The sequence below is a fragment of the Oncorhynchus nerka genome, linkage group LG12, assembly GCF_034236695.1.
Source record: "Oncorhynchus nerka isolate Pitt River linkage group LG12, Oner_Uvic_2.0, whole genome shotgun sequence".
Taxonomy (NCBI): Eukaryota; Metazoa; Chordata; class Actinopteri; order Salmoniformes; family Salmonidae; genus Oncorhynchus; species Oncorhynchus nerka.
This window is the reverse complement of record NC_088407.1, coordinates 85,280-98,566: the sequence shown is the minus strand read 5'-3', so window position 1 is coordinate 98,566 and position 13,287 is coordinate 85,280.

Below are 13,287 nucleotides of genomic sequence, written 5' to 3'. Positions count from 1 at the left end.
TTCCATGTGGTTGTTTCCTGTCCAGTGTTGACTATATGGTTCCATGTGGTTGTTTCCTGTCCAGTGTTGACTATATGGTTCCATATGGTTGTTTCCTGTCCAGTGTTGACCATATGGTTCCATGTGGTTGTTTCCTGTCCAGTGTTGACTATATGGTTCCATGTGGTTGTTTCCTGTCCAGTGTTGACTATATGGTTCCATGTGGTTGTTTCCTGTCCAGTGTTGACTATATGGTTCCATATGGTTGTTTCCTGTCCAGTGTTGACCATATGGTTCCATGTGGTTGTTTCCTGTCCAGTGTTGACTATATGGTTCCATGTGGTTGTTTCCTGTCCAGTGTTGACTATATGGTTCCATATGGTTGTTTCCTGTCCAGTGTTGACCATATGGTTCCATGTGGTTGTTTCCTGTCCAGTGTTGGCCATGTTGACCAATAAAGCGTAGTGTAGAGGCACATACAGAAGTTTTTTATTTAACCTTTATTTAACTTGGCAATTCAGAATAGATTTTTTTTTTATAATGACGGCCTACACTGGCCGAACCCGCACGATGCCGGGCCAACTGAGATGCAGTGTCTTAGACCGCTGAGACGCAGCGTCTTAGACCGCTGAGATGCAACGTCTTAGACCGCTGAGATGCAGTGCCTTAGACCGCTGAGATGCAGTGCCTTAGACCGCTGAGATGCAGTGCCTTAGACCGCTGAGATGCAACGTCTTAGACCGCTGAGATGCAACGTCTTAGACCGCTGAGATGCAACGTCTTAGACCGCTGAGATGCAGTGCCTTAGACCGCTGAGATGCAGTGCCTTAGACCGCTGAGATGCAACGTCTTAGACCGCTGAGATGCAGTGCCTTAGACCGCTGAGACGCAGCGTCTTAGACCGCTGAGATGCAGTGCCTTAGACCGCTGAGATGCATCGCCTTAGACCGCTGAGATGCAGTGCCTTAGACCGCTGAGATGCAGTGCCTTAGACCGCTGAGATGCAGTGCCTTAGACCGCTCAGATGCAGTGCCTTAGACCGCTGAGATGCAGTGCCTTAGACGCAGTGCCTTAGACCGCTGAGACGCAGTGCCTTAGACCCCTGAGACGCAGTGCCTTAGACCGCTGAGATGCAGTGCCTTAGACGCAGTGCCTTAGACCGCTGAGACGCAGTGCCTTAGACCGCTGAGACGCAGTGCCTTAGACCGCTGAGACGCAGTGCCTTAGACCGCTGAGACGCAGTGCCTTAGACCGCTGAGATGCAGTGCCTTAGACCGCTGAGATGCAGTGCCTTAGACGCAGTGCCTTAGACCGCTGAGATGCAGTGCCTTAGACCGCTGAGATGCAGTGCCTTAGACGCAGTGCCTTAGACCGCTGAGATGCAGTGCCTTAGACGCAGTGCCTTAGACCACTGAGACGCAGTGCCTTAGACGCAGTGCCTTAGACCGCTGAGACGCAGCGCCTTAGACCGCTGAGATGCAGCGCCTTAGACCGCTGAGATGCAGTGCCTTAGACCGCTGAGATGCAGCGTCTTAGACCGCTGAGATGCAGTGCCTTAGACCGCTGAGATGCAACGTCTTAGACCGCTGAGACGCAGCGTCTTAGACCGCTGAGACGCAGCGTCTTAGACCGCTGAGACGCAGCGTCTTAGACCGCTGAGACGCAGCGTCTTAGACCGTTGAGACGCAGTGCCTTAGACCGCTGAGACGCAGTGCCTTAGACCGCTGAGACGCAGTGCCTTAGACCGCTGAGACGCAGTGCCTTAGACCGCTGAGACGCAGTGCCTTAGACCGCTGAGACGCAGTGCCTTAGACCGCTGAGACGCAGTGCCTTAGACCGCTGAGACGCAGTGCCTTAGACCGCTGAGACGCAGTGCCTTAGACCGCTGAGACGCAGTGCCTTAGACCGCTGAGACGCAGTGCCTTAGACCGCTGAGACGCAGTGCCTTAGACCGCTGAGACGCAGTGCCTTAGACCGCTGAGACGCAGTGCCTTAGACCGCTGAGACGCAGTGCCTTAGACCGCTGAGACGCAGTGCCTTAGACCGCTGAGACGCAGTGCCTTAGACCGCTGAGACGCAGTGCCTTAGACCGCTGAGACGCAGTGCCTTAGACCGCTGAGACGCAGTGCCTTAGACCGCTGAGACGCAGTGCCTTAGACCGCTGAGACGCAGTGCCTTAGACCGCTGAGACGCAGTGCCTTAGACCGCTGAGACGCAGTGCCTTAGACCGCTGAGACGCAGTGCCTTAGACCGCTGAGACGCAGTGCCTTAGACCGCTGAGACGCAGTGCCTTAGACCGCTGAGACGCAGTGCCTTAGACCGCTGAGACGCAGTGCCTTAGACCGCTGAGACGCAGTGCCTTAGACCGCTGAGACGCAGTGCCTTAGACCGCTGAGACGCAGTGCCTTAGACCGCTGAGACGCAGTGCCTTAGACCGCTGAGACGCAGTGCCTTAGACCGCTGAGACGCAGTGCCTTAGACCGCTGAGACGCAGTGCCTTAGACCGCTGAGACGCAGTGCCTTAGACCGCTGAGACGCAGTGCCTTAGACCGCTGAGACGCAGTGCCTTAGACCGCTGAGACGCAGTGCCTTAGACCGCTGAGACGCAGTGCCTTAGACCGCTGAGACGCAGTGCCTTAGACCGCTGAGACGCAGTGCCTTAGACCGCTGAGACGCAGTGCCTTAGACCGCTGAGACGCAGTGCCTTAGACCGCTGAGACGCAGTGCCTTAGACCGCTGAGACGCAGTGCCTTAGACCGCTGAGACGCAGTGCCTTAGACCGCTGAGACGCAGCGCCTTAGACCGCTGAGACGCAGCGCCTTGAGACGCAGCGCCTAGACCGCTGAGACGCAGTGCCTTAGACCGCTGAGACGCAGCGCCTTAGACCGCTGAGACGCAGCGCCTTAGACCGCTGAGACGCAGCGCCTTAGACCGCTGAGACGCAGCGCCTTAGACCGCTGAGACGCAGCGCCTTAGACCGCTGAGACGCAGCGCCTTAGACCGCTGAGACGCAGCGCCTTACATGGAACCCAAACCGGCTGCGCGCGAGCGTCATCGTGCGTAAATGTATTTTGTCCCCTCACACCAAACGCAATCACGACACGCAGGTTAAAAAATCAAAACAAACTCGACCAATGATATTAATTTGGGGACAGGTCGAAAAGCATTAAACATTTATGACACTTTAGCTAGTTAGCTTGCACTTGCTCGCTAATTTGTCCTACAGTGCCTTGCGAAAGTATTCGGCCCCCTTGAACTTTGCGACCTTTTGCCACATTTCAGGCTTCAAACATAAAGATATAAAACTGTATTTTTTTGTGAAGAATCAACAAGTGGGACACAATCATGAAGTGGAATGACATTTATTGGATATTTCAAACTTTTTTAACAAATCAAAAACTGAAAAATTGGGCGTGCTAAATTATTCAGCCCCTTTACATTCAGTGCAGCAAACTCTTTCCAGAAGTTCAGTGAGGATCTCTGAATGATCCAATGTTGACCTAAATGACTAATGATGATAAATACAATCCACCTGTGTGTAATCAAGTCTCCGTATAAATGCACCTGCACTGTGATAGTCTCAGAGGTCCGTTAAAAGCGCAGAGAGCATCATGAAGAACAAGGAACACACCAGGCAGGTCTGAGATACTGTTGTGAAGAAGTTTAAAGCCGGATTTGGATACAAAAAGATTTATTGAGGAGTTATTTTACATGAAATGCACAAGGTCCTCTACTACGACAATTAATCCACACATAAAACGGTTAACCAAATTGTTTCTAGTCTCTCTTCCTTCCAGGCTTTTTCTTCTTGACTTGTTGCGTTTCATAAATTAGGTACTGCCACTGATCACGTCTTTCAGTCACCCACGTGGGTATAACCAATGAGGAGATGTTACCTGGTCCTATAAACCAATGAGGAGATGGCACGTGGGTGCCTGCTTCTATAAACCAATGAGGAGATGGCACGTGGGTGCCTGCTTCTATAAACCAATGAGGAGATGGCACGTGGGTACCTGGTCCTATAAACCAATGAGGAGATGGCATGTGGGTACCTGCTTCTATAAACCAATGAGGAGATGGCACGTGGGTACCTGGTCCTATAAACCAATGAGGAGATGGCACGTGGGTGCCTGCTTCTATAAACCAATGAGGAGATGGGAGAGGCAGGACTGGCAGTGTGATCTGCGTCAGAAATAGAACTGATTGGGTGCAGTAATTGAATAAAAGATTTCTACATTTATTTTGCAACACAAGCGGTGTAGTCAGCCTGTTAGACCACTGCTCAATAAGGGCTTAGGGACCAGAGACAAACTACCAGACACAATCAGAAACGGAAAAACTGAAAGTATGGTCACGTCTTTGTATAAAGCCAGTTAGACCGCTGCTCCACTTGGGAGCCAAAAGTTGCACACATGGGGGTAAAATTAGTAGCCTGGAAAAATGTAGTCTTTTATCAATTAATTTCATACAATTCTATGGAATTTTACATGACTGGAGACTTTTTTATATATTTTTAATTTGACCTTTATTTAACCAGGCAAGTCAGTTAAGAACAGATTCTTATTTTCAATGACGGCCTGGGAACAAATGTCTCCTGCTGAAAAGAGAATACTCTATGCTGTAGGCTGCCAAAATATTTGATCAACTTCCAAGTATTGTTCTAGAGAAGTGTAACAGGGAAAAGCTATTAGCACGAATGATTCGGCCATCACCTGCCCGTGACCTGAGTCAGTGAAACTGGAAACTATTTTCTTTGACTAATTTCCTCATATTGTACCCACAACACACCTGGGCTTAAACTATTGATGGATTCATCATTTTTATTGATCTCAGATTCTCAGTGTCAAAGTAGCCTGTAATTTCGATCATTTGTGCAGTATATTGGGGCGGCAGGGTAGCCTAGTGGTTAGAGCGTTGGACTAGTAACCGGAAGGTTGCAAGTTCAAACCCCCGAGCTGACAAGGTACAAATCTGTCGTTCTGCCCCTGAACAGGCAGTTAAGTTCCTCTCTACCCAGTACAGCCAGTAGAGGACTGGTCATCCCTCAGAACCTGGTTCCTCTCTACCCAGTACAGCCAGAAGAGGACTGGCCATCCCTCAGAACCTGGTTCCTCTCTACCCAGTACAGCCAGAAGAGGACTGGCCATCCCTCAGAACCTGGTTCCTCTCTACCCAGCACAGCCAGAAGAGGACTGGCCATCCCTCATAGCCTGGTTCCTCTCTACCCAGTACAGCCAGTAGAGGACTGGTCATCCCTCAGAACCTGGTTCCTCTCTACCCAGTACAGCCAGAAGAGGACTGGCCATCCCTCAGAACCTGGTTCCTCTCTACCCAGTACAGCCAGAAGAGGACTGGTCACCCCTCAGAGCCTGGTTCCTCTCTACCCAGTACAGTCAGTAGAGGACTGGCCACCCCTCAGAGCCTGGTTCCTCTCTACCCAGTACAGTCAGTAGAGGACTGGCCACCCCTCAGAGCCTGGTTCCTCTCTACCCAGTACAGCCAGAAGAGGACTGGCCACCCCTCATAGCCTGGTTCCTCTCTACCCAGTACAGCCAGAAGAGGACTGGCCATCCCTCATAGCCTGGTTCATCTCTACCCAGCACAGCCAGAAGAGGACTGGCCACCCCTCATAGCCTGGTTCCTCTCTACCCAGTACAGCCAGTAGAGGACTGGCCACCCCTCATAGCCTGGTTCCTCTGGTCTACCCAGTACAGCTAGGAGAGGACTGGCCATCCCTCATAGCCTGGTTCCTCTCTACCCAGTACAGCCAGAAGAGGACTGGCCATCCCTCATAGCCTGGTTCCTCTCTACCCAGTACAGCCAGAAGAGGACTGGCCATCCCTCATAGCCTGGTTCCTCTCTACCCAGTACAGCCAGAAGAGGACTGGCCATCCCTCAGAGCCTGGTTCATCTCTAGGTTTATAATCTCCACCCGGCACAGCCAGAAGAGGACTGGCCACCCCTCAGAGCCTGGTTCATCTCTAGGTTTATAATCTCCACCCGGCACAGCCAGAAGAGGACTGGCCACCCCTCAGAGCCTGGTTCATCTCTAGGTTTATAATCTCCACCCGGCACAGCCAGAAGAGGACTGGCCACCCCTCATAGCCTGGTTCCTCTCTAGGTTTTTTCCTAGGTTCCTGCCTTTCTAGGGAGTTTTTCCTAGCCACCCCTCAGATCCTGGTTCCTCTCTAGGTTTCTTCCTAGGTTCCTGCCTTTCTAGGGAGTTTTTCCTAGCCACCCCTCAGAGCCTGGTTCCTCTCTAGGTTTCTTCCTAGGTTCCTGCCTTTCTAGGGAGTTTTTCCTAGCCACTGTGCTTCTACACCTGCATTTCTTGCTGTTTGGGGTCGTAGGCTGCGTTTCTGTACAGCACTTTGTGATATCTGCTCATGTAAAAGGGGCTTTATAAAATACACGTGATAGATTTCCTGTATATATGCTTCTGTTCATGTTAGTAACTCTAAATCTGAATATGACATTGAGTTGTCTTACCTTTCCTCAATAGGAAGTTTTACCTGAAGCCAACACTTTCTCCTGGTCTTTCCTACTGGGGACAGGGGGCTTCAGGGTTGGGAATGGAGGCTGTGTATCTCATCTGATTGAGAATTGCTGACGATATACTGACAATTTACTGTATATGTCTATATATATTTTCTTTAGAAAAACTGCGTAGACTTGACAGAAAGTAGCTGAATGTTGAATTTTTGTTGCACACATCCAGTAAAAAAACGTGGGATTACATAATAAAAACAGTTTGACTGGAGCATTTCTTTACATTTTTTAAATTTGTTTATTTGCCAAGTATATTATTTATTTGATGACATCCACAAATTAACTGTGAGAATATAATATAATATAATTTCCCTCAAATGCAGTAATACAAGATAGCAGAGTAGGCAGGTCTGTGTGGGTCCAGAGGTGGTTAAAGTCCCGAAAGCAGGCAGGGGAGTTCAAGATCTTCGACTGTTTGGAGAGGAATTCCGAAGTTACTTCCATCTGGACCGAAACCAGTTCGATCACCTGCTCCAGATGGTTGGAGACAGGATCGCCCGGATGGATACCAACTACCGGGAGTCCATCAGCCCAGTTGAACGCCTGGCGATTTGTCTCCGGGTAAGCTAAATTATAGTACATTTTTAAAGACTTTGATACCATAATTGATTGATATTTGATTCATTGTTTTTATGTGAAACCTAGTTAGCTAAAGGGCTCTCTAGTTAATAGTCCCTATTTGACATCAGATGTACTTTTACAGAATGTTCAAGTGGGTTTATTGGAACATTTTGCAAAAATGAAGAGCGCCCTTAAGTTGGGGTTTCTGCGGAAAGATGATATGGGTCTGAATTCCTGAAGTGGGGGGGAAGCGACTTTGAGTCTGGAATGAAGGAGTCTGTTTGTGTCAGAAGGTGCTGATAATGGGTCTGTTGAGGGAATAGGAACAGTGGGTCTGGGAGAGGTCTGGGGGTGGGGGACAGGGATGGGGGGGGGGATAGGGATACGGACCCAGATTCGGGAAAGGGATAAGGATAGGCGTGGGCTGTTCACCCAGGTCAATAGTCAGTACCTGGTCCAGAGTTCTACCGGGAGAATTATGGAGGTTAAGGTTAGGGCTTGGGGGGTTAGGGTTAAGTTTTGAATTTGAGTAGGGTTAAAAAGAGACTGATTTGGGAAAGGGATAAGGATAGGCGTGGGCTGTTCACCCAGGTCAAGAGTCAGTACCTGGTCCAGAGTTCTACCGGGAGAATTATGGAGGTTAAGGTTAGGGCTTGGGGGGTTAGGGTTAAGTTTTGAATTTGAGTAGGGTTAAAAAGAGACTGATTTGGGAAAGGGATAAGGATAGGCGTGGGCTGTTCACCCAGGTCAAGAGTCAGTACCTGGTCCAGAGTTCTACCGGGAGAATTATGGAGGTTAAGGTTAGGGCTTGGGGGGTTAGGGGTTGAATTTGAGTAGGGTTAGGGTTAGGGCTTGGGGGTTAGGGTTAAGTTTTGAATTTGAGTAGGGTTAGGGTTAGGGTTAGGGTTAAGGTTAGGGCTTGGGGGGTTAGGGTTAGGTTTTGAATTGGAGTAGGGTTAGGGTTAGGGTTAAGGTTAGGGCTTGGGGGGTTAGGGTTAGGTTTTGAATTTGAGTAGGGTTAGGGTTAGGGGGGGTTAGGGTTAGGGTTAAGGTTAGGGTTAGGGTTAAGGTTAGGGTTAGGGTTAGGGCTTGGGGGGTTAGGGGTTGAATTTGAGTAGGGTTAAAAAGAGACTGATTTGGGAAAGGGATAAGAGAAGAATTATGGAGGTTAAGGTTAGGGCTTGGGGGGTTAGGGTTAAGTTTTGAATTTGAGTAGGGTTAAAAAGAGACTGATTTGGGAAAGGGATAAGAGAAGAATTATGGAGGTTAGGGTTAGGGCTTGGGGGGTTAGGGGTTGAATTTGAGTAGGGTTAAAAAGAGACTGATTTGGGAAAGGGATAAGAGAAGAATTATGGAGGTTAGGGTTAGGGCTTGGGGGGTTAGGGGTTGAATTTGAGTAGGGTTAAAAAGAGACTGATTTGGGAAAGGGATAAGAGAAGAATTATGGAGGTTAGGGTTAGGGCTTGGGGGGTTAGGGGTTGAATTTGAGTAGGGTTAAAAAGAGACTGATTTGGGAAAGGGATAAGAGAAGAATTATGGAGGTTAGGGTTAGGGTTAGGGTTAAGGTTAGGGCTTGGGGGGTTAGGGGTTGAATTTGAGTAGGGTTAGGGTTAAGGTTAGGGCTTGGGGGGTTAGGGTTAGGGTTTGAATTTGAGTAGGGTTAAAAAGAGACTGATTTGTCTTGTGGCTTGCAGGCCTATTGTTGTGTTCCCCTCCAAGCTGAATCAATTCTACTGTTAACATACACTAGACTGACTCCTAAAAACCTTAACAAACATAAGTAGGTTCATATTGCTTCTAAAAATGATAGTCTGAGTGGTTATCTAGGGTTGGGTTAGGGTTGGGTTAGGGTTGGGTTAAGGTTGGTTTAGGGTTGGGTTAGGGTTGGGTTAGGGTTGGTTTAGGGTTGGGTTAATGTTATCTAGGGTTGGGTTAGGGTTGGGTTAGGGTTGGTTTAGGGTTGGGTTAGGGTTGGGTTAATGTTATCTAGGGTTGGGTTAGGGTTGGGTTAGGGTTGGTTTAGGGTTGGGTTAGGGTTGGGTTAATGTTATCTAGGGTTGGGTTAGGGTTGGGTTAGGGTTGGGTTAGGGTTGGGTTAATGTTATCTAGGGTTGGGTTAGGGTTGGGTTAGGGTTGGTTTAGGGTTGGGTTAATGTTATCTAGGGTTGGGTTAGGGTTGGGTTAGGGTTGGGTTAGGGTTGGTTTAGGGTTGGGTTAGGGTTGGGTTAATGTTATCTAGGGTTGGGTTAGGGTTGGTTTAATGTTATCTAGGGTTGGGTTAGGGTTGGGTTAGGGTTGGTTTAGGGTTGGGTTAGGGTTGGGTTAATGTTATCTAGGGTTGGGTTAGGGTTGGGTTAGGGTTGGGTTGGGGTTGGGTTAGGGTTGGTTTAGGGTTGGGTTAGGGTTGGGTTAATGTTATCTAGGGTTGGGTTAGGGTTGGGTTAATGTTATCTAGGGTTGGGTTAGGGTTGGGTTAATGTTATCTAGGGTTGGGTTAGGGTTGGGTTAGAGGTGGGTTAGGGTTATCTAGGACCACGAAGGGACTATGATGTTAAAATATACAAGGGGTCAAGGGATAATGCTTTATTAGTACATAAACCAACACAGTTAAAAGTCCATATATCTATAAAAGTGCTATAAGATCAAGTGCTGAGTTGGTAAAACAAATTGAAAAACATAAAAACTAAATGAATAAAACTATTATAAATAAGCATCTGTTAAATATAATAAAAGCCACAAACTTTATTTATTGTGTTTATTGTTTCATGGTGCCTCCTTCTTCCAACTCCTTGAGAAACCCTGTAACCAAGTGCTATGTCCTTCAATTGATCCTGTCGTACCAGTTAAAAACGCTCATTCAGACCGCTAGGTGTCATTGATCCTATCGTACCAGTTAAAAACGCTCATTCAGACCGCTAGGTGTAATTGATCCTATCGTACCAGTTAAAAACGCTCATTCAGACCGCTAGGTGTAATTGATCCTATCGTACCAGTTAAAACCCTCATTCAGACCGCTAGGTGTAATTGATCCTATCGTACCAGACCGCTAGGTGTAATTGATCCCATCGTACCAGTTAAAACACTCATTCAGACCGCTAGGTGTCATTGATCCTATCGTACCAGTTAAAACACTCATTCAGACCGCTAGGTGTCATTGATCCTATCGTACCAGTTAAAACACTCATTCAGACCGCTAGGTGTAATTGATCCTATCGTACCAGACCGCTAGGTGTAATTGATCCTATCTTACCAGTTAAAACACTCATTCAGACCGCTAGGTGTAATTGATCCTGTCGTACCAGTTAAAACACTCATTCAGACCGCTAGGTGTAATTGATCCTATCGTACCAGTTAAAAACACTCATTCAGACCGCTAGGTGTAATTGATCCTGTCGTACCAGTTAAAACACTCATTCAGACCGCTAGGTGTAATTGATCCTATCGTACCAGTTAAAACACTCATTCAGACCGCTAGGTGTCATTGATCCTATCGTACCAGTTAAAACCCTCATTCAGACCGCTAGGTGTAATTGATCCTATCGTACCAGTTAAAACGCTCATTCAGACCGCTAGGTGTAATTGATCCTATCGTACCAGTTAAAACGCTCATTCAGACCGCTAGGTGTCATTGATCCTATCGTACCAGACCGCTAGGTGTAATTGATCCTATCGTACCAGTTAAAACGCTCATTCAGACCGCTAGGTGTAATTGATCCTATCGTACCAGTTAAAACGCTCATTCAGACCGCTAGGTGTAATTGATCCTATCGTACCAGTTAAAACCCTCATTCAGACCGCTAGGTGTAATTGGTCCTATCGTACCAGTTAAAACCCTCATTCAGACCGCTAGGTGTAATTGATCCTATCGTACCAGTTAAAACGCTCATTCAGACCGCTAGGTGTCATTGATCCTATCGTACCAGTTAAAACACTCATTCAGACCGCTAGGTGTAATTGATCCTATCGTACCAGTTAAAAACTGGTACGTATTTATGTTAGTGTATAAGCTATCAATGTCTATAGTGAATATATCTGTTTGGGAGGGAACAACTATGGGTTTGTTCTTCTCAAGAAAGTGATAAGTGTCTCTGAGGTAGCTGGGGTGTCTAGTGGAGGGAGGGTTGATATAATGATCAATATATTGGGCTATGTTGTATGATTCGCTATTACAGTCTGATACGATTGGCCTGCCAGGAGGAACTTCATAGGGAATAGTCCAGGTTTCTGGTTCTTTATGAATCAGGTAAAACAGTGGTGGGAGTGTAGGTCTAGGTCTTGGAGTGTTTGGTCCAAATAGAAAGTCTCGTTGTTTTTTTCGTGATGTGCCGTTTATCATAAAGTGTTTGTATGATTCTACGTAATTTAGTCTGGGTCTGTGGTTGTATTCTGTTTCCTATTGGTACATAATACTTGGTGTTGGATAACTGTCTATTTGCCTCGTATGTGTATTGATGTTTATCTAGGATCACTGTTTCAGATCCCTTATCTGCTGGTTTCCTATGTGTATTGATGTTTATCTAGGATCACTGTTTTAGATCCCTTATCTGCTGGTTTCCTATGTGTATTGATGTTTATCTAGGATCACTGTTTCAGATCCCTTATCTGCTGGTTTCAATATTATGTCAGGGTTGTTAATAAGGCATTTTATGGCTTGTCTTTCGATGCAGGTGATGTTGTCCTCTCTATCTGCCTGGGTGTGATAGTTGTGAAGGGTGTCTTGGTCGGTTCTGATTAGGTTCTTTACCCTCCTATCTATCTGCCTGGGTGTCTTGGTCGGTTCTGATTAGGTTCTTTACCCTCCTATCTATCTGCCTGGGTGTGATAGTTGTGAAGGGTGTCTTGGTCGGTTCTGATTAGGTTCTTTACCCTCCTATCTATCTGGGACAGTTTGGGTTCCCAGATTGAAGGGAGGGTGAATGGTAAATGGTTGTCATTTGTCTGGTAGTCAAAGTAGTCTAGAAGTTTAAGTCGTCTATGATATTTGTGTGTGTCCCTATGAAGTTCTTCCCAGTCAAACTTAGCAGGGCTGGAAATGAAAGACAACCCCCTCTCCAAGAGTTGTTTCTGGTGTGGGTTGAAAAGACTTGGACTAATTCATGGTGTTTGATAAGGAGGGGCCAACTACCCCCTCTGCTGGGTAATCTAAGAAAGCAACTGGGGGAGGAAGGGAGGGGGAGAGTACAGGGAGTTGGGGGAGAGTACAGGGGGTTGGGGGAGAGTACAGGGGGTTGGGTGGAAAAGAAGGGTGTGGTGTAGCTAGGTGGGTCCAAATTCTGGGTAGAGCCTATTCTAAATTTAGCTGCTCACACCAATTCTTAAAAATGAGGTCTGCTGTGGTTGTTGTGTGGAATTCATCATGGGGTATCTCCAAGAGAAATGGGCCATGTGTGGTTGTTGTCCAGTGTATCAGGTCTGTTGTGTGGAATTCATCATGGGATATCTCCAAGAGAAATGGGCCATGTGTGGTTGTTGTCCAGTGTATCAGGTCTGTTGTGTGGAATTCATCATGGGGTATCTCCAAGAGAAATGGGCCATGTGTGGTTGTTGTCCAGTGTATCAGGTCTGTTGTGTGGAATTCATCATGGGATATCTCCAAGAGAAATGGGCCATGTGTGGTTGTTGTCCAGTGTATCAGGTCTGTTGTGTGGAATTCATCATGGGGTATCTCCAAGAGAAATGGGCCATGTGTGGTGATGTAACCGTTAATGACTTTGAGGTTTCGTTTTCGATCTGGTGAAAGGAGGTGTGAGTGATTAATAATGGGGAGGTAAATAATTGCATTTGGGAAAGTGACTCTTGCTTCCTTGTGCATTGATGCAATCTGTTTGATTGATGTTTTGTATGGGTCATTATCCATATTGTTTATGCCCACCGAGAGAACCACTATGCTGGTGTCTAAATTAACCTCTGTTTTCTCCAGGACCTTTGTGAAATGGTAAAATGTTGCTCCAGGGTAACTGTCCACTTGTATGTTTGGGTTATGAAATGGAGGGATTCTATTAACATTCGAGTCTCCCAAGACTAGTATTGGTTTATTTCCCTTAAAATTCCAATCTGCCACCTTGCCTTTTGGTCTGGCTTTATGGTACGATGGTTTCTGAAGGGTTGCTGGGGTTGGGGTTTGATGCTGGGGCTGAGGCTGGGGTTGGGGTTGTGGCTGAGGCTGGGGTTGGGGTTGGAATTCAAACTGGGGTGAGT